Source organism: Schistocerca serialis, chromosome 2 (genome assembly GCF_023864345.2).
Source record: "Schistocerca serialis cubense isolate TAMUIC-IGC-003099 chromosome 2, iqSchSeri2.2, whole genome shotgun sequence".
NCBI classification, from domain to species: Eukaryota; Metazoa; Arthropoda; class Insecta; order Orthoptera; family Acrididae; genus Schistocerca; species Schistocerca serialis.
Genome location: NC_064639.1, coordinates 676,800,106 through 676,821,310, shown reverse-complemented (window position 1 = coordinate 676,821,310; position 21,205 = coordinate 676,800,106). Strand labels below are relative to the sequence as shown.

Here is a 21,205-nt window from a genome sequence, read left to right as displayed (position 1 = left end):
TACTTCAATTCTGACATTTTATATTTTCTTGTGTGTTATTGCGTTTATTATTTCTATTCTGCATTTTGTTTCACTTATAATCTCTGCTTTCGTTTAAATCTTCATTAACGTTACTTTGTCCATACTGCAACAAGAATTTATCTAATAAATGTTTGTATCATCATTACTATACAAAAAATGTAGATCTTGTAACGAAAAATACATATCTGACGCCATTGCATAGTCAATACAAATAGATGATTACGTTCTTCGTGTTTTTAACCGACAGACAGGCATTTTCAAATGTTTAAATACTATGATACGTAAATAAAAATAGTTAAAATCAAATGCAAGAAAATTCCGAATGAAAAAGAACGACGGGAAGAAAAAATAAAAATGACTGTGCAACTGATGACTGACTTTTATTCCGAAATTAAAAGGTCAACACGATGATACAAATTAGGCAGCAAAGAATTAGATACAAAAAATTACATTTAACCAATTACATGAATAAAAATAATAAAGTAATTTCCATAAAAACTTAAAAATAAAAAAATTCACTGCGCCTAACAAAATTTGAACTCTCAAACCTCCGCACATCAGGAATGTACCTTAACCCCTCTGTTCTCTGCGGGATACACCCTTCCTACAGTACGTGGTATGCCAGTCGCAGTGCACGATTCTGGAAACGCTGTATTAGCTGGATGTGCGGGTCCGGCATTTTCCCGCTTTATGGAGGCGAACTCCAGAAGCAGACGGAGTAGTTGCTACTGGTGATGTACGTTTCGGTAATGGGTAGAGACGCCTGGAGCGGGCTGATGCCTTCTTCTGCAGTCCGGGTGCCACGTCGAGTGAGGGCCCAACGTGACACAGTGGTAACTCACAGCTCTCTTGCTTCACACTGGGTTTTCATGAACGTGGCCAGGTTGTAGTATGGGCAGGCTGTTTCGACTGCTGATGATAATGGCATTTGTCGGGTGTTTAAAACCAGGCGCCACTTCAGGGCGCAGGGGAATACGTCCTTAATTGCGTCTCGGAGAGTTGGCCAACGTGGTGGGCATTCATGTTCCGTTCGAAGACCGCCGTGCCGTCTGCAGGCAGTGGGAGCTGTACTCCGGTCTGAGACTGGCATGCCAGCTGTGAAAATAGTGTAGGAGATTGACGCCAGTACCAATCCTCGTGATACAACTCTTTTCGTGCAGCAGGGTACACCAGAATTGATGTTGCGATCTGAGGAAATTCCAAACTGGTCGCACACGCGGAATTCCTGTCCTTCGAGGGACATCCAGAGGAACGAGGAAATGACTGTGTGAAACAGACTTCTCAATTAAAAGGCCGTCACACTGCACTGTCAAACTCACGGAACTTGCCCAGGAAAACAGCACTGAAGAAGTTCTGACGTCCGTTGCGTCCACCGTCTCCTCTACCAGCCAAAGAAGTTCATGGGTTGTGGAGTGTTCGCTCCAAATTCCAAATGGCTCCTCAGACAGAATCTGCTCCATTTGGACGTGCCACAGCAGTCTACACAAGTAGAGTGTCTCCAATACTTTTGAGGTCGGCGGAGGCATGTTTATTGGTCACTAATTTGGAAGGAACAGAATCTTTGCCCACCTTTGGCCAGTATCTCCATTTGAAGATTCAGGAGCCTTTCTGCAATTAACGTGGCGAAAGTAGTGTTCCACATTTTCTGGAGTCATTGTGTCACTCACTTTGCTTTTGTCCTGAACAGCCAGCTGTATGTGGCATAGGTCCATTGGCTATTCGATGACGGTGGAATCTGCGGTCGTATCTTTTTGTGTCGATAGAGAATAGCATTTAAAGTATGCCAGTCCATGTTGCCCTCTAGCTGGTGCCTGAAGATAGCAGCCCACTCCTCTTTCCTGTACTCGAACACATAGCAATTGCTTCGCCAAAGAATTTCTGGTCTGTTGCCAATCGTGATAAGCCAAATTACTAAGGATGATGGTGTTGAGCAAATGTGGTGGTAGCGGCCATGAGTGGGTTATTGTAAGTACGGGTGATGCTGCTTCTGCTACTCTTACTGTCGTCTCTGTTACAAAATGATGTGTCTTGCGCTGTAGTGTATGCGTGCTCAGGCAGCCCCTTGATTACAACAACATCGATCGCGTCAGTGCGATCTTTCTTTAGTCGGTAGATATTTGGGTCATCAGATCCCAGTACTAATGCGCGACCTGCTCGACTAAGTGGGGCATGCGGCGAATGTTGGTGTTTGACCCTACAAATGTAATTCTCCCATTATGTCATCTGCACAACGACGCAGTTACATCCACAGTCTCCCATTCACTGCTTTAAGTAGTCGCGTAGAGAAGCTGCCGAACAAGCTGGCCATCTCTAAGTTTCGTGTCAGCCAGTACTGTGCAAGGCGCAGGCTGATTCGTTAAAAGTGACTCTGCGGTCATTGGAGAAACTGAAGCAGCGTAGGTGACGCCAAGTCTAGTTGTAGTTGCCTTCCACGCACGATGTGCCCGAATGCAGTACTGCTTGCACGACCCATTTTTTCTGCTGTGTACAATATGTTCCATGCATTTGGCGCATTATAGTTTTCCCTTGCCTATTTTTGGTGAGCACTTCTTGGGAAATCCGCACAGCATTTTACACAGCGCACTGTCATGGCACAGTGTCTTGCTACATGCCTGACTCCCTTGCACATGCAGCACTGTAACAGGTGCCGTTAAGACCATAGCTTTCGACAGTCGCCCAGAACTTAGGAACATACACTTCCGATGTCACCTGCATAGGACTTTTCGATGTATCCTGCGGAACCTCCAGCAACAGTGCAGTGTCCATCCTTGTCCATAGAGATTTCACACACGCAGCAGTCTGCAATGCTGACGCCAAGCACTTCCAGCTGGCACTGGTACAGATTTAAAGCGGAAGGCCACGGAGGACCAGCTTCAGCGACGTAGTCTGCTTCGAAGCACTTGTGTAAGGTGGACTCTTGCGTTGCCATCTCCGCAACTTTCCCACAGTAGTCAGACGTCCTCATGAAAACCAGTTTTCCCGCGATTTGGTTTGACACTGAATGCTGTGTCACTGCAGGTCTTAAGCTTCTTGTGCAGGCCCATGTACTCGCCGTCCCTCCCTTAGAATACGTCACTGCTGACTGCAGTTGTGGTTATCATTCAAGCCTACCCCGTACGCAAAACTACTAGGAATTATGGTCATACTTGGCTCATTAAGTGTACCGCCAGCTCTGAACACCACGGCAATATAGGCGGAGAACAACATTCATGTTATAAACATGAGGTAGAAGGTGGCTGAAGTGCAGTGAACATACTCTCGATTCTATCGTAGCAAGATCTCCAATAAAATGAGTTAATGGACAACCTCGAAAAGGACGCAACACACAGTGGGGATTTACTTATCCCCGACTCCAATGCATTCTACTACATCCATTAAGTTAAAGCAAAGGTATACAGTGTGATTTTCTTTAATGCAGACTTAAGGAAATGATTCCTAACAGGATATGGGAAAAAACGGTCATTAGGTCATACAGTTGCACACACTTGAAGGTGGGGATAAAAGATCCTTGACAGTGACCCCAGTATCAGCCTACGACATGTGACCATCTAGCATCAAGTAAGCCAGACGACCGCACGGAACATTGTCTACGACATCAGCCACTATCCGTATCACTTACAAGTGCGGGCCTTATGACCTACGGACTTGCCTCCGCGGCGACGGTTTTGTAGGTGGTTCGTCACCCAGGCCACTATGGTGTTGGGATTTCTGTCATCCATCCATAGATGAGGCTGCCTTTACGAGGGGGGCGGCATCGTCAACCTTCACAACACCCAACTGAGGACTATTGCATGGTATTGCAGTGACAAACCATCAGCACCCATTACTTCTCAAGTGTGGGCGGGGATTATTGCCGACTGCGTAACGAGACAAGTCGTCTTTACACAACGCCTAACAGGCGAAGTGTATTTGCACTTTCCGCTAGTAACGCTGCCTCCCCTACGGGAAGACGTGCCTCTGGTGGTACGAAAGGTAATGTAGCTACTACACGACGGCTCTCCAGCTCACTTCGCTCTTGGGAACAGGCGGCAAATATCTGCCTAATTTGTTCGTATGATTAAATACAACAAAGTGACGTAAATCCCATATTCTGTTCGTCTAAATGGTACGGCTATCAGGAAATAATTATGTGAAGACACTTATGAAACCGAAACACCAATTTCCCTCTGTCCCCGCACGGGACAATGTAAGACTTTGCAAAACAATCAGAGCGTTCTACCTTTTTCTTTTTTTTATCGTCACGTGTAATAGTAAGGTGATACGGTGCTCGCTGCGTGGTAGGGGCCCCAAATGCCAATAAAAGTAAATGCAAAAATACTCTTACTGAAGAAATCCACACACTCCTCTCTAAGAATTTGGGTGTTATGTGGGAGTCCTGCTAAAAGTTTGCCAGGCGGAGTGGCCGAGCGGTTCTAGGCGCTACAGTCTGGAACAGAGCGACCGCTACGGTCGCAGGTTCGAATCCTCCCTCGGGCATGGAGGTGTGTGATGCCCTTAGGTTAGTTAGGTTTAAGTAGTTCTAAGTTCTAGGGGACTGATGACCTTAGAAGTTAAGTCCCATAGTGCTCAGAGCCATTTGAACCAAAAGTTTACAGATGATTGACACCTTTCACGCCGTATCGAAAATACAGGTAACCCATGGCCTGCCCTCTCATTAGCGAAACAAGGTGCGTTCTTCCAAAATGAGGCATACTTTGGTGGACCGTTCAGCTGTTGGCAAAATGCATACGGCAATGGGTCAGTGCCCAGAGAGAGAGAGAGAGAGAGAGAGAGAGAGAGAGAGAGAGAGAGAGAGAGAGAGAGGAGGGGGGGGGGGGGGGGGGGAGTAGACGAGGAGCCTCAGGCAACTATCTGTTTCCTTACATCACTGGGCTTGAGTGAACAGATGGCACTAGCAGCAACCACAATATTCGTCTTTCGTCGAGACTACAAATCTTATTCGGAAAAGAATCATTACTTTTAAAAAATAAGAAGATGATGAATGAACGGACACTGGAGGGAAATATATCTGATGGAAGCACGCGACTGCAGAGGGTTATGGAGTATGTCTACCTGGGTCAGATTGTAAATATAGAAGGAGATTTATTTATTTGCTATTTTCTTTAGTCTGTTATCTACATAAAAGAACAGACCGAATGTTGAACATGAATCAGCATGAATATAGCACATACTATTTTAATAATTTCATATATGTTAGTAATAAGTAAGCATTATACTGTTTGAGAGGGCAAAAAATCTACATAGAATAACATAAAGTAATAATAATAATAATAATAATAATAATAATAATAACTAAAAAAGTCTACATAATACCATTTGACCGTCTGACGCACACATATCTGTTCATCCAGACCCCAGAAGGCACACGCTACTGGTTGGTCTATTCTAAACTACACTACTATACAACACAACCTTACACAGAACTACACAACACTACACTACACATCTGTAGTTGGTATCAGAACCAACCTGCATTTCTCATTTGTCTTGACGGCTAGCAGTAAGTTCTTACTGCTAGCGGCGTGATGTGCAACTCAGGATTTACAGGGACTGCGATGCTGTGCCACTTTCCAAAAGGTGGTTGTAGATGGATGTTGTGGCGTGGCGCGTCTCTTCTTGGTTGCCTCTCAGCCATGTAGGCTTGCAGTTCATAAGCTGATTTTTAGCTGTCAGCGAATTCAGCTTTTGCCACAGTTCTTCATTCCTTATTATATTATAGACTGCTGCATTTCCAAATGCTTTCTTGTCCTCGTCTGTAATATCTTATGTAATGGCATATTCGCAGACTATGTGGTCCGGGATGCCGAGTGCTCCACATCCACAAGTGTCTGTGGCGCACAGTCATATTTTTAGTAAGTAATTGGGATGGGCCATATCCCTACATGTCGTGTATAACTCGCCTGGTCGAAGGAAGTATGTCATTCTTGTTCTTTCTTTTATTTTAGGAAACAACTGGTAGGCTCTCTTCCCTGTTTCTGCCCTGTGCCAGATTTCTTGCCTTTCTCTGACAATGCATGCCTTTATTTCCTCATTCGATACGGTTCTTGTGCACAGTGTCTCCTTTACCTCATCACATTCGCGGTTTTGAGTCAATATTGTGCACACCTCTTTCTTACTGCTAGGTCTAGAGGTAGTAAGCCTAATATCACCAACAGCGCCCGAGTCGGTGTTGTTGTACATGTTTCCCTCCTGTAAGGTGCAGTAGTACAATCCTCCGTGCACGCCGTAGAGCCTGTGTAGTCTTTACCTTCCTGGCTCTATGAGCCCAATCGCTTACACACAAGAGCAATTAAGATTGCGTTGTTGTACATTCTTATTGCACTTAGTGCCAGATGGAAACGTCTTTGGCCAACTGTTGCTATTTTATTTAAGATTTTAATGCCTCTCTGGCAGACAATTTCTACGTGTGGGTGAAAGTTTTCTCTTTCGTCGATATAAATTCCGAGGTACCTACATACTGTTCTTTTCACGGGTTGGTCATTTATTCTGATTGTGTGGTTTTCGTTCTTGGTAATGTTCTTTTTAGTAACATATAAAATGCCTTGTGCACCGCTAACGTTAATTTGTTTTCTGCGCACCAGTTACATAGTCTTTCAAGATCTACCCCACTATTTTCCTCTAATTTTGCCATTGTCTTGGCAGATATTATAATTAGCAGATCGTCTGTAGTGTTTGTTATACTCTGAAGCTTGTTTAGTAATGGATCTATGTCAACACCCCAGAACTCTGGACCACAAACAGAACCCTTTGGGCAGCCTTTTGTGTTGTCTTTCACAATTTTCTTTACAGGACATTCTAATTGCACCAGCCTGTCTGTGCAATAATCTTGTAGACTGTTATACAGATACCTGGAACAGTCCATCTGTTTCACTCTTCTGAACAGGGCAAGGTACCACAAATTAGCAAACGCCCCAGCTATTAACCATTATGCCTGTAACATACTTGTCGTCTCAGGTGTTCACAATATTGACTGCGTGACTTATCACACCCTCGGTGAATTTCCCTTTCCTGAAACCGTACTGCAGAGGGCTCACTGACTGTGGCCCCTCAGAAGCTTTTCGTGTACTAGAGAATTACCGAACAAATCGGCCTGTAAGATTTCGGTCCTCTTGGGTCCTCGTCTCCCTCTTTTTTCAGTATAATGATATTCCAGATTCTGTGTATCCGACCCAGTAAAAGACAGTCGTTTATTAACACCGTTATATATGGCACAATTTGGTCCACTAGCTGATGCAACACTTCTGCAGTATATTGATTGGCGACTCCATGGAGTGTCCTGTGCACCACGACCAGATAATGGATATACTTGGAAGGAGAGACAGCATTGGTCGTATTTTTTTGTTTTATTAACCGCAAAATCGATTTTCGGTCACTTAGTGACCATCCTCAGTGCTGTAATATACAATTTAAATTGGTAGTCACTGGTGTCAACAAGCTTAGAGCGATCACATAAACTGCAGTATAACATCAGGCCAGGGTGCTTTCTTCTCTTTTAACTTCATTATTGACAGTCTCTCTTCCTCCTGGGCAAATGGAATCACAACACTGTCATTCACATGCTGCTCTAGCAAGTCACAGCGAACATGCTGGTAGCACTCGTGTCTTCCACCGTTGGATCGTCCAGCAACACAGTTCTGAGTGTACTGCAATGGTGTCTCCCAGTGTGTAGTCACAGTACCATCGCCCCGTCTCGGGGTAGGTAATACAGTGGATGATCTAACCTTTTTTGTTGCAAGTTATCATTTGGTCCTTCAGGTACGCCTCCCAATTTTCTACTCTTGTTTACTGTACTACTTCTTTATACTGTTGTTTGACTCTTCGACAGAAACACAGGCTTCTTTGTCGTTCTATTTCCCCTAAGCATCTTTAGCAGTATCACCTCGCCTGCCTTGCTTTGCTTCTTAAGGACTAGCGCGCAACTCCAAGGAATTTTAAACCCTTTCGACTTCCTAACAAATGCTGGGATCGCACTATTTTGCCGGCCGGGGTGGCCGAGCGGTTCTGAGCGCTACAGTCTGGAGCCACGCGACCGCTACGGTTGCAGGTTCGAATCCTAACTCGGGCATGGATGTGTGTGAGGTTAGTTAGGTTTAAGTAGTTCTAAGTTCTAGGGGACTGATGACCTCAGAAGTTAAGTCCCATAGTACTCAGAGCCATTTGAACCGCACTATTTTGAAGGGAAACTTGGGCCGTGCTGCGGCTCGCGTTGGTGCTGTTTGTAGGTTTCCGCCGTTGGAGGCCAGACGGTATCGTTTGGTTGGCGTGGTTGCGGTGATTTGTCTTCTTCTCGTGTTGACTGGCGCCACTCGGTTTCGCAAGCGTTTCCTGTCCGCTAGTGGCAGCAGCGGCGGTTATCGATATGTAGTAACTGTTGCCCTGTCTTTAGGGCGACGTCGTCGTTTTCCCGGGTCGTGTGAGTGGGCCAGTTCGGTTGGGACTCAGGAGGAGCCAGGTCCGCGCAGTGCCAGAGCACGCCTGGGACCGCTGGCGGCACGCATGGACTGCCAGATGGAAGGGCTGTGGTCACGAGGGTGCACGACCTCGTCGTAAACCGGATCCAGCAAGCTTTAAGATGAGTGCATTTCAATTCAAGTAGAGGAACTTCCACAACTGTGATATCTCGCGATTCTCCAGTGACTTGGGTTCGTGTTGCTACTCGTAGTGTCGCCGAGGCGAAGAGCAGCGAGTGGAGCGCTTTGGGAAGGCGTAACTGCTTAGCTTTCCTCGACTTCTTACTGCGTTCAACTTGTTACAATTTGTCATGTTCAACCAGCGGTAATTTTTCTTGCCTGGTGGCCACTAACGTCCCAGTTACTTGACCTGGGGGTTAGTGTATGTAACGGGTTAGTGTATGTAACGGCAGTGTACGTTTCGCCGCCTTGCCCCTGCTGTCCGGTAAGGCGTGTACTTTTTACAGCTTTCTTGATTGTAGGCTCGTGGGTGATTCTTCTACTCTGATGGTAGTGGTTCCTTTCTCGTTCCGGACGCTCTAAACACAGCATTCTGTGGCGTAGTGCAGACCGCCGATTCTGGCTTTTGCGTATTGTTCCATCGTTGTATTTGGTTTATCGGGCATCAGGTAGCTTCAGCAAGATTATCATTAGTCATTCGTTAGACTGCCACTAGTCTGAGTTACCATCTTGCGAAGTGAATGCAACTCTTGGCTACCTATCTCATCGCTCGCGAAAGTGTTTGTTGCCGGGCCTTCTCAGAGGTCCATTCCTAGAGCACCGTCTGGGCCCCTTGGTTCTTGTAAGACATGTGTGTTCTAAAAGGAGGTCTGATGGCCAGTATTTAGCGCAACGCTCCTTCAGTCCACGCCTTCTGCGGCTATAATCTACCTCAGTACCTTTAAGGAAATTATGTACTGGTCCTTGTGTTTATTATTGTATTATTTATTACAAAACCTTGTAATGCCTACATTAAAAGTTATATAAGTCTAGTTAAAGTTCTGATCGCCTCCTGGAATAAATCTAACGATGCAATATTCAGTGGATGTTAACGGTTGTGTTAACAAAGTTTACCATCATCTTATTTCACCCGTTTGGTGATCAGTTGCTTGTTTTTTTTTTAATTAATCTTTGATTTTGTATTTGCTGTTTTACAGCAGGTTTCTAAATTTTTTGTAGTATTGCCGTTCCTGGCGTGTAAGGCCTTCAGCCGTGATTGTGGTCATTTGCCTTAAAATTCTAATTTGGCATTTGTATTTTAGCGGTAAGCCTTAAAACCTTATTTACTGCCATTCCTGGGAGCTGATGCCTTCTGTTGTGTTTGTGGCAACTTGCCTTTAATATTTCAATACCTGTAATTTGTAAGTTGCAGCGAGTTTTAAACAATTCTTAATTTATTGCCATTCCTGGCGTGTAAGGCCTCCTGTCCAGATCACAGTGGCTTGCTTTTAAAACACTATCTGCTGTATCTGTATGTAATGGTGATTTGCTAAACAGTTGTTTATTCCTTCATTAATAACGTGTGGTATTTTTATTTATTGTTGAGTCTGGAATTACTGATTTAAAATAAATTGGGTGTAACTGTAAAAGGCAACCAATAGTAACTGGTTACGGCCCCGTCCACAATCGTAACAGAATCCTGCCTTCCCTTGACTACCAGGTTTCAGAGAATATTTCGACGTATGAAATCAGGCTGGCAAGATTATGGAAGATACTCTTTAGTTTTGATGCCTACGGTGTCGGCTGAGCTGAAGGAAACAGTTTTTGACCTGTGTATACCGTCTGTAACCTGCCTCCGTTGCCGTGGTCGCCAACGCACGCTAGTGCAGTGGCACCCGACTCAAACATAAAACGGTTCAACATCAGGTAAGGTATGAAATTTTCACTACCAGTATTTGGCCGACGAGTGGAGCAGAGGTGGTGGCGTGAAGTTCCTGATCACAAGTCTTTGGGTCGTGTCCTGTATTAAATTCGAAATCTCTCCGCAATGTCTCATGAAGTGAGGGCATGTGACACTGTTGATGGAGACGTTTCAGCTTGGCGGCCCCCTTGGTGCTATTCTTGAGGAGTAGGCTATATACTGGCACCGGGTTCTACCCTTTGCCTCAACATAAACACAACACTACACTGTTCAAACCACTTATCACAGTCACGTATACGATAGTCACACACTTAACACTTCATATCAAGTCGGAGGAACACCTCCACTAGGACCTTCGCATGAGCGACGGTGCAGGGTTCCTGCATCCACTCTCGTACTCTCGTGTCCGTAGTATGAGACATTGCATACTGCCAATAAAAATTTATGGCTGTGGGACACGGATACTAAATGAGTACACTGTTAGAAAACTAACAGTGACACAAAGAAAAATGGAAAGACCGTTACTGAACTACACAAAGAAAGATGAAAAGAAAGTATTTGATGTCAGACAGATTCAAATCGCCCACATGGCTCTGAGCACTATGGGATTTAACAGCGGAGGTCATCAGTCCCCTAGAACTCAGAACTACTTAAACCTAACTAACCTAAGGACAGCACACACATCCATGCCCGAGGCAGGATTCGAACCTGCGACCGTAGCGGTCACGCGGTTCCAGACTGAAGGGCCTAGAACCGCTCGGCCACTCCGGCCGGCTGTCAGACAGACAACAAACGTTATTGACATAATGGGAAGAGTGAATATCTTGAAAAGTCAGTGGGCCGGTCATGTCGCTCGACGAAAAGATGGAAGGTGGTCAAACCAAGTACTAGACTGTAGCCCAATTTACCAAAAAAGACGAAGGGGAAGACTACCGGACAGAAGAGACAGAGACTTAAGAAAGATAGCCGGGTTGAAGTGGCGACAGGTAGCTCTGGATCGGCAGAAATGGAAGAATCTGCTGAGATCCTAATTTGCACCCTGACTCAGAGAGGCACACTGAATAGGGTGATGACGATGATGATGATGACTTACCGGAAAGACAGAAGTCCCACATCACTCTACCACAAAGATCGTATCAGTAAATATTCCCTGAAAATTTAACACGAAGGAACAGCGCTCGGCAACAGCCCAGACGAGCAGATAGAGCTGCTGTCTGCTGTATCTGAAAAGCTCGTCCTTCAAGTTCAGATGGATTCGAGATGCCCAACAACCGATAAGGAAGTAGAAAAAAAAGATCTGTCGTCGAATGGGGAGTAACATACGGTGGTACCAGCTTGCAGAACATTAACTGACGTGAGAGCTCTCGAGATGGTGATCGGACGCCGCGTCATTCCCTGTCAGTGGCGTCCAGTGTTCAGCGCGGTGCAGCTTTTAGCCCGCCCAGCCTGGCTGGATCTACAGGTTGTGCAGCTGAGAGAAGGCGTTGGCGCAGCCCGGCCAGTTTGAAGCGCCTAGCCGACCGTCGCTTTCTCATTCCGTCGCCTCTGCTGCGTTACGTTCTGCGCCCGTTTGCAAATCCCTTTATTTAGCATCCTTCACTGGTATTTGGGCTTTCTACGCAGGGAGGACTTTTATCGGATTCCGTGAATGGTCCAGCTTGCACGCCTCACTGTAGCGCCATTTTGCATTTTTTTCTTACTTTCTTTCAGATGCAGAATGCACTTTGGCAGTTTTATGATCAGAAGACTGTAAATGACAGCATTATCATCGTAGGATAGTTTTGTTCTACATATATTCTTCTAATCATACTTATCCACTTGCAAAATCTACAAATAAAGAACACATTGATGGAATTACAGGCACAGCATTATGAATGTCCCACAGCCACAATGTAAGAATCAAGATACAAACAGTAGGAATCATGCAGCAAATGAATCACTGCAACACAGCTGTCTGGAGTGGAAACACAACAAGCAAAGAGCACTTCGCACTGGCTGAGCGAAGTGAGCAGATAGGCCCTGGTGCAGGCACAGATCCACCACACACTGTCACTCCCACTTTTAACAAACCATTAATAATAACAAATAAATATATGAAATGATTTAATATAATAATTTTAATACAAGAATCCTTAACACATCACTTCATCATAACGCAGGAGAATAATAATTTATACGACATGAAGTCGAAGTGTGCACTCATTATTGTTAGTGCTGTGCTCTACAGCTTAGGACCTCTCGCATTACATCCAGGTCTGCCGGCTTGCCTACGCAAAAGAAGTCAATAACATAACAACAACAGCAACATCAACAACAAGTTCGCCATCCCAGAACAAACGCTTCCTCCACACAGCGAAATTACGATGTAACTGGCACTGATCCGACCAATGCTAGAATACGCGTCTGCAGTATGGGTGAACGCAGCCGATCCACACACACGTCAGCTCCAAGGGAAGCAAGGGAGGGCTCTGCGAATCGCACTTACCGCGAGACTACCCGACAAGGGCCTTGCATAAGGAAACAGGGATCCCCCGTGATAAGGGATCGCATAAAGCACAGTGCCCGATGGTTCTGTGAAGCGTCGCGGCAGTCTGACAATCGGCTCATTTCAAGTCTGGGAAACCAGGAGCACTGACGACGGACCACCAGGTGGTCAGACCTGCTTCGGCACTGAGATAGGCCGTATACAAACGCGTCAATGCTCCAGACACAAAGGGGGAAAACACAAGTTAGGGCAATCAAACACACTTAGAAGTAATACAGGAACAGTTACAAAAACTTAGTCTGTACAGAACCAGGCGTAAGGGCTGTCCTCCTACGAAAAGAGAAGGTGAGGTACGCGCCACTCTGACAGGCGGTGTCCACACACTGCACTATTTCCTTACGCCAGACACATGTGCGAAAGTAATGTGTAACAAGTAACCTCCTGTTCAGCCAATATTTAGGAGGACGCACACTCCACAACAGTCAGATGAACTGTGACTCCATCCAAGTGATCAGCAGTTATCTCCGCGATCTACGAGCAGGTATCTAGGAGGCTGCCTAGCAGTGGTTACCGAATAGCCTTCGAGCAGCCTCTAGTTTAAGAATATTTACACACTGTACCCAGTAAACCAGCTACCCTGGATTGGACTTCGAATCCGGAACATATAATTTATCCAATTTGGTCTTAGCTTCTTACTAATCTTTAGAGAATGTGTATTTTATCCAGAGTCTCTCCATAAGACTTTAATGTATTCATTATGCTTCGAATAAATAGGGTGATTTTTATTGATACCTCTAGTTGTAGTTACGTACCCACCTTGGAGTAAATTATATTTACTTTACGTGCAATACAGCGCAATGTGACTGCCATCACAACTATTAGTATTTCATTTGGCACTATAATGGTGGACATAGGTCCCCATAATAGGCCTAAGCGAGTATGTAAATGAGAGGTACGCTGTTTCCTTCAATCGTTTCCGTTTATCGTCCGGAAAGTCAGTTTCTTTCTCTTCTTTTCTGTTTTGACTTACTCATTTCCCTTTGGTTTGGCAGTTCTGCCCAACAGTCAGTGTGTTAGTGGATGTCTTTAGCTGACTGTAATGCCCTCTGCAGCTGGTCAGTCCGCAAGCGCTTCCCTCAAGTGAGCAACTGAGAAGTGTCCTGTGCCAAATATAGCTCGTAAAATTCTGTAATTCTTTGCCATTTTTGAACTGTTTTCATGTTAGAGTCTGTTATCTGAGTAGCTTAGAAGTCGATATAAGTAATAATATAAATGCTTTAGGAACATATTCTATGTGGGAGGTCACGACCACCATCACTTACCCAATTCCCCCTTCTCTGTACCTCTTGCGCGGTGGGTTGCAATCATTAATTTATCCATGATAATGACGGCTGAGTTCCGTGGTTGTGGATTAGGATATTAGAAGACATACAGCAATCCGCCACTTCTAGTTCCCCAGCCTGGGCAAACCGTGACCCATACGGGCCATTGCGTGGGAAACGCACTGAACGGGCCCAAACCCGTAACCTTACACGACTCAGACTGCATTACATCTACATCTATGTAGTTACTCCGCAAGCCACCGTACGATGCGTGGCGGAGGGTACACTGCACCACTACTAGTCATTTCCTTTCCTGTTCCATTCGCAAATAGAGCGAGGGAAAAACGAATGTCTATGCCTCCATATGAACCCTAATTTCTCGTATCTTCGTGGTCCTTACGCGCAATGTATGATGGCGGCAGTAGAATCGTTCGGCAGTCAGCTTTAGATACCGGTTCTCTAAATTTTCTCAACAGTGCTTCTCGGAAAAAAAAAATGTCGCCTACCCTCCGGGGACTCCCATTTGAGTTCCCGAAGCAACTCCGTAACACTTACGTATTGTTCAAACCTACCGTAACAAATCTCGCAGCTAGCCTCTGAATTGCCTCGATCTCTTCATTCGATCCGACCTAGTACGGATCCCAAACACTCGAGTAGTACTAAAGAATAAGTCGCACCTCCGTCCTATATGTCGTCTCCTTTAAAGGTGAACCACTCCTTCCTAAAATTCTCCAAATAAAGCGAAGTCAACCATTCGCCTTCCCAACCACAGTTCTCATATGCTCGTTCCACCTCATATCGCTTTGCACCGTTAGGCCCAGATTATTTAAACGACTTAACCGTGTCAAGCAGGACACTAGTAATACTATAGCCGAACATTACAGGCTTGTTCTTCCTACTCATCCGCATTAACTCACATTTTTCCACATTTAGGTCTAGCTGCCATTCATCACACCAACTGGAAATTTTGTCTAAGTCGTCTTGAGTCTTCCTACTGTCACACAGCTTCGACACCTTACCGTACGCCATGGCATCATCAGCAAAGTACCGCAGATTGCTGCCCACCCCGTCCGCCAAATTTTATATATATATATATATATATATATATATATATATATATATATATATATATATATATATATATACCAGAAGATTGGAAATGTGCCCTAATACATCCGTTACATAAAAAAGGGGATAAATCGGATGTGAACAACTATAGAGGAATCTCCTTACTTGCCGTCACATACAAGATATTATCAGCTTGTCTTCTTGAAAGAACACAAAAACTGCTAGAACCCAAAATCTCAGATTTCCAAGCTGGTTTCAGACCAAACAGATCATGTCCAGAACAAATTTTAAACTTGAAATTGATTACAAGGATGAGACAAATGCGAAGGAAGCCTACGGTATATGTCTTTGTCGACTTTAAAAAGGCATATGATTCAATTCACAGACCCACACTATTTAAAATTCTTGAAGAACAAGGACTGGATAAGAAGACACGGAACATCATAGAGCAGACATTAACAAATACAAAATGCAAAGTGAAATTCATGGGAAAACTTTCAAAATCATTTGAGATAAAAACTGGGGTTAGACAAGGTGATGGATTATCACCTCTGTTATTTAACTTAGTTCTGGATAGAGTCATGGCAGAATGGGAAAAAGAACTCAAAAAAGAAAAGTACTGGAAACCAATATCACTGGGAACCAAAAAAGATGACCTACAAATCCCCTACTTAGCCTACGCAGACGATCTTGCAATAATGGCAGACTCTAGTGAAATGGCAGTCAAACAGATAGAAACCTTAAAAGAGTGTGCAGGAAAAGTTGGCCTACAAATATCTTTTGAGAAAACGGTGTTTACAACAACAAATCTAGAAATTTCTAAGTTACAAACCAAATATGGAGAAATTAAGAGGGTCCCATACTTTAAATATTTAGGAGAGATAATTTCTGAAAAATACTCACAACAAGAAAGAATATTAAAAGCTCGTAGGGGTCTAGGGCTGGTCCAAAACATTTACAATAAAAAATGTCTATCTATAAATACAAAAATTAAACCTTATAAGTCGGTAATTAAACCAATAATGCTATATGCCAGCGAAACCTTGACACTTAAAAGGAAAACAGATATGGAAAACCTGAAGAAAGAGGAAAGGAAAATCATTAGGAAAATTCTGGGACCAAGATGGACCAAAGAGGGGTATAGATTACAGAAAAATTCTAAAATTGAAGAATATTCTAACATAGAGATAGACATGAGGAAGAGGCGTCTAAAATTCTATGGCCACATAATGAGACTTCCCGATCACAGACTTACAAAAAAAAAAAAAAAATAGTAAGATACGTAGCATCCCTTGTTAATGGAGGAGAATGGATCAAAAAATGTAAAGAAAGATCTGGAATTAGCCAACATTACTACTGAAGACATGAACAAAAGAAACAATTTCAAACTTAAAGTTGACAAATGGGAGGTCAAACCAGAGAGACAAAAGCGCCGAGAACTGGAACAAAATGGAGCGAAGAAAGAAAAGCTGAATTCTCGCAAAGAATGAAGACCTGGTGGGCAAACAAGAAGAATAAGAAGCCCCAGAAGTGAACCATCTTTACTTAGCGTCTTCCATGTTGGGAGCTTGACGACTAATAATAATAATAATAATAATAATAATAATATATATATACATATATATATATATATATGTATATGTAGAGAGAGAGAGAGAGAGAGAGAGAGAGAGAGAGAGAGAACAACAGCGGTCCTATCACACTTCCCTGGGGCACTCCTGACGATATCCTTGTCTCCTATGAACACTCGCCGCCGAGGACAACATACTGGTTTCTACTAATTAAGAAGTCTTCCAGCCCCTTACACATCTGTGAAATTATTCCATGTGCTCGTAACTTCGTTAACAGCCTGCAATGGAGCACCGTGTCAAATGCTTTTCGGAGATCTGGAAGTATGGAATCTACCTGTTACCCTTCATCCATAGTTTGCAGTATATCATGTAAGAAAAGGGCAAGGTGAATTTCTTTCTAAAACTAAGTTGATTCGTGAACATAGGACTCACAGTCTCACGAAAGTTTATTAGCCTCGAACTGAGAATATGTTCAAGGATTCTGCAGCAAACAGAAGTTCGGAATATTGGTCTGTAATTTTGTGGGTCTGTTTTTTACCTTTCTTATACACTGGAGCCACCTGCGCTTTATACAGTCGCTTGGCACTTTGTGCTGGGCGAGAGATTTGCGATAAATGCAAACTAGGTAAGGGGCCAGTGCCGTAAAGCACTCTGTAAAACCGAACTGGGATTCCATCCGGACCTAGCGATTTATTTGCTTTCAATTTTTTTAGTTGTTTCTCTACGTCAGGGATGCTAATTACTACATCGTCCATACGGAAGTCTGTGCGATGGTCAAATGACGGTATGTTTGTACGATTCTCCTGTGTTAACGATTTCTTGGACGTGAAATTTAAACCTTCGGCTTTCATTTTGCTATCTACAAATGCCACACGAGGCAGGTCAACAAGGAACTCAATGGAAGCCTTAAACCCGCTTTGCTATTTTACGTAAGACCAGAATTTCCTCGATTGTCTTCCAGATCTTCTGCTAAGGTGTGACGGTGGTAGTTGTATGCTTTGCGCATAGACCTCGTCACAGACGGACGGATCTCTACTAACCTTCGCTTGTCGTCATTTGTGCGTTCCCTTTTGAACCGAGAGTACAACAGTCTCTGCGTCCTCAGCATCCTCCGAATTTCGTCCCATCCTTTATCCACTTACTAGGCACATAACTCTCCAGACCAGGATTTACAATCCGCTTAAACTTTACCCATAATTCCTCTACATCCATCTTACTGGAACTAAGTGATGCCAATTCACTGTCTGAGTGAGATGCTAATATCTGCTAATACGCTCTCTCTACGTGAAACACTCTCCTACCCTTCTTGACTGATTTATTAACTTTCCTAATCTTAATTGCTACAACGACATCATGATCGTTAATCACCATTTCTATACTGACGTTGCTGATAAGGTCCGGCATATTTCCATTGTGTGTAGGCTGCCGAGCCAGCTGTTCAACACAATTTTCAGAAAACGTGTTCAAAAGTATTTCGAATGACTTTCTGTCTGTACTCCCCGCAATGAATCAGTAGACGTCTCAGTCTACACGCGGTAGGTTAAAGTCGCCTCCAACTAGTATTCGACGATCTGGGTATTTACGCGCTACTCGCCGTACATTTTCTTTGAATGACTCTAGAACTTTCACAGCAGAATCGGATGGCCGGTAAAAACATCCAACAGTTAACTTGGCTTCACCTAGACCTTTTATACGCGACCAGTTAACTTCAACGTTTCACTCAACTTCAACCTCGCTGGAGACAATACTTTTGTCAACAACATTGAACACTACCCCTCATATGCCTCTAATTGTCTTTCCGATGTAGGTTCCACGACTCGCAAAATATCTCATAGCTTTCCACTTGGGGTTTCAGCCAGTTCTCAGTCCCAAGAATAATTTGAGCGAACATTCCAGGAGAGCAGTAAATTCGGGAACTTTATTACGAATACTTCAACAGTTTACGGATAAAATTGAGAGTCGAAGTGTGTCTTTATTCTGAACGCCGCTTGACTTCCCCTGCTGCCTATCGACTGAAGAGTGTTCATCGGAGCACCTCTAACTACTGCCTAGCCTAAAAAACTCTCCTGTGCACTCCACTAGTACTCTGCTACCCAAATAGCTGCTTCCTTTGTGTAGTGCACGCATGCTATCAAGAGGATTCCTACAAAGCCCCACACGACAACGCAGTTCTATAAACCTGAGGCCAAGACCGTCACAGAGTCGACTGAGCCTTTGGTTGAGACCCCCCACTCGACTCCAAACCAAAAGGACCTCGATCAACACGGGAACAATGCGGCAAATTGAGAGCTTTGCTTGCACCCTGCGCGCGAGGCTAGCAGTCTTCATCAGCTCAGACAGCCGCCCGTTCGAAATGAGGACCGCCACAGAAACCATGCGACAGGCGTTGACGGTGCCGAAATGAGCCACATCTTGCAGAAGACTGCATCCTGCACGCTCGGTAGTCGCAGGCAAGGCCGCCTCCACATCGTATGGGCCCCCCGGGAGACATACCGAGTGCACATTGGCTTTCTTTCCAGCCCTGAATGGTATCTGCCGAAGGGCTCCACAACGCGCCTAACATTGGAGCTGCCAATAACCAGTAAGCCCCTCTCTCCCTTGTGCCTGCACGGACCCTGCTGAAGGAACGGATACCTGTCTACTATCAGAGCGGATAAGCGAGGCCAGGCGGCCAGTCTCCGTATTGTCCCTCCTGCTCGAGCGACGCGAAAACGTTACCATCCGCCACTCACCTTGCTGTGAGGGCGGATCCATCGCGTCGGGCGCACTAGCAGGTGCCTGGAAAGCAGAGCCTGTGGAGAAAACAAGCGACACCTGAGGTGTCCCATGCGACGCGCAAGATTCTCCGCCACCGCTACGCCCCGGATGCAGCAGCCTGAAAGTGACTGACCGTAGACAGCTATTCGCGGACTGCGTCCAGCTCCTCCTGCGTCCGCACACAGCATGCACACATCCTAGCCATCCTAAAGCAGGCAGTATTCTAGATATGCGACTAGCTACCCTCCTGATTTGTGACCAATCGACGCTGATGCGTTAAACAACTATGTAGTTGGCTGTTAAGTGAGTAACTTCTGCGCTACAGACTGAATGAATTTATACTTACAAAAACGCGGAATTAAATCTTTTAAATAAAACAAAACACACACGAAATTTACTAAATACTCTATGAAAGAACACAGAGAAAGATACACTTAATCTGCCGCTCTGCAGTTGCACTCGTGTATCAGCCGAGATCTGGAGCCTACATGGGTTATGGGAGAGAACGCAGACAACACGGCGCATCCGGCAGCAGTTGTCAGCTTTCCAACCCCAGAACCTCTATTACCACTCAATTAGCTCGTTAGTTGGTCTTTGCTGGCAGCATGCATCGTGTCCAGTTCTCCTTCCATGGAAACACCACTGCTAGTAACTGGAATCGAGCCTGATCTTTTATATAGCTGTTAAACACGTTGACCGCTCACGTGTGGAGGCTGGTTTGCGAAATATTAGTTAGAAAAACATTTATTAGTTTTCCAGTTTCGTATGTAAATTTAAACCACTTGATCAACAGCGGCTACATATCTTTCTAAGAACTGCATTGTCAAACCTTATAAATTTTTATACAATAATTTATTTCGTTAGCCGTTTCAGACCCTCTGGCTACAAGTACGGACAGTAACTTTTACTGTGTCTTAGATGCGACAGAACAATTTTTTCAGAATGGAAACCTGAGGCACACATTTGTGAATTTTCAACCTTCTCATCATGCGCAAGTTCTACCAAATGTTGGGAATCACTACGAAAATATGAGTAAGTCAATGTAGCAGTGCGCAGCAGCTCGTGACCATCAGACTACAGGGATGTGGTTGATTCAATATAGTCGAATATTGCTATCGTTATTTTGCATGGTAATTATTCAATGGTCGTTTTACTATTTATTACTATAGACAAAATTTATCATTAGTTATTGTAGTCCATAAAATGAAGCCAAATATATGAATTCTGTTTTGAAAACGGGTACATATTTCTATATAAATCTTGCACCCAAAATGATTAAAAAATCACCTAAGAGCATTCCCATATAAATAATGATTTTCCTTCCTCTAGAAAAAAAATTCAGGATGGAAGCGTTAATGTCGCTTCATACTATAATGTTCACGTTAGCGGTTTCGGCAACGTAGAGCCATCTTCAGATGTGAATAATCCACGAACACCTTCGTCATGGAATGGTATGAGATATGTAAAGAATTATGCATTACGTAATCACGTAGTAGAAGAAACTGGTAATGTTAGCATTTTAGCTATCGGGCTAACCAACCGTAATAAGTTGTTATGTAAGCGGCTACTTGTACACTACTGGCCATTAAAATTGCTACACCACGAAGATGACGTGCTACAGACGCGAAATTTAATCGACAGGAAGAAGATGCTGTGATATGCAAATTATT

General features: G+C 44.2%; 1 protein-coding gene across 1 annotated transcript in view; it reads right to left on the bottom strand.

Annotated features, from left to right (window-relative positions):
• Positions 1 to 21,205, bottom strand: part of LOC126457778 (probable ribonuclease ZC3H12D) — a 605,021-nt gene that overhangs the window by 162,897 nt on the left and 420,919 nt on the right. The gene's annotated exons all lie outside the window — the stretch shown is intronic.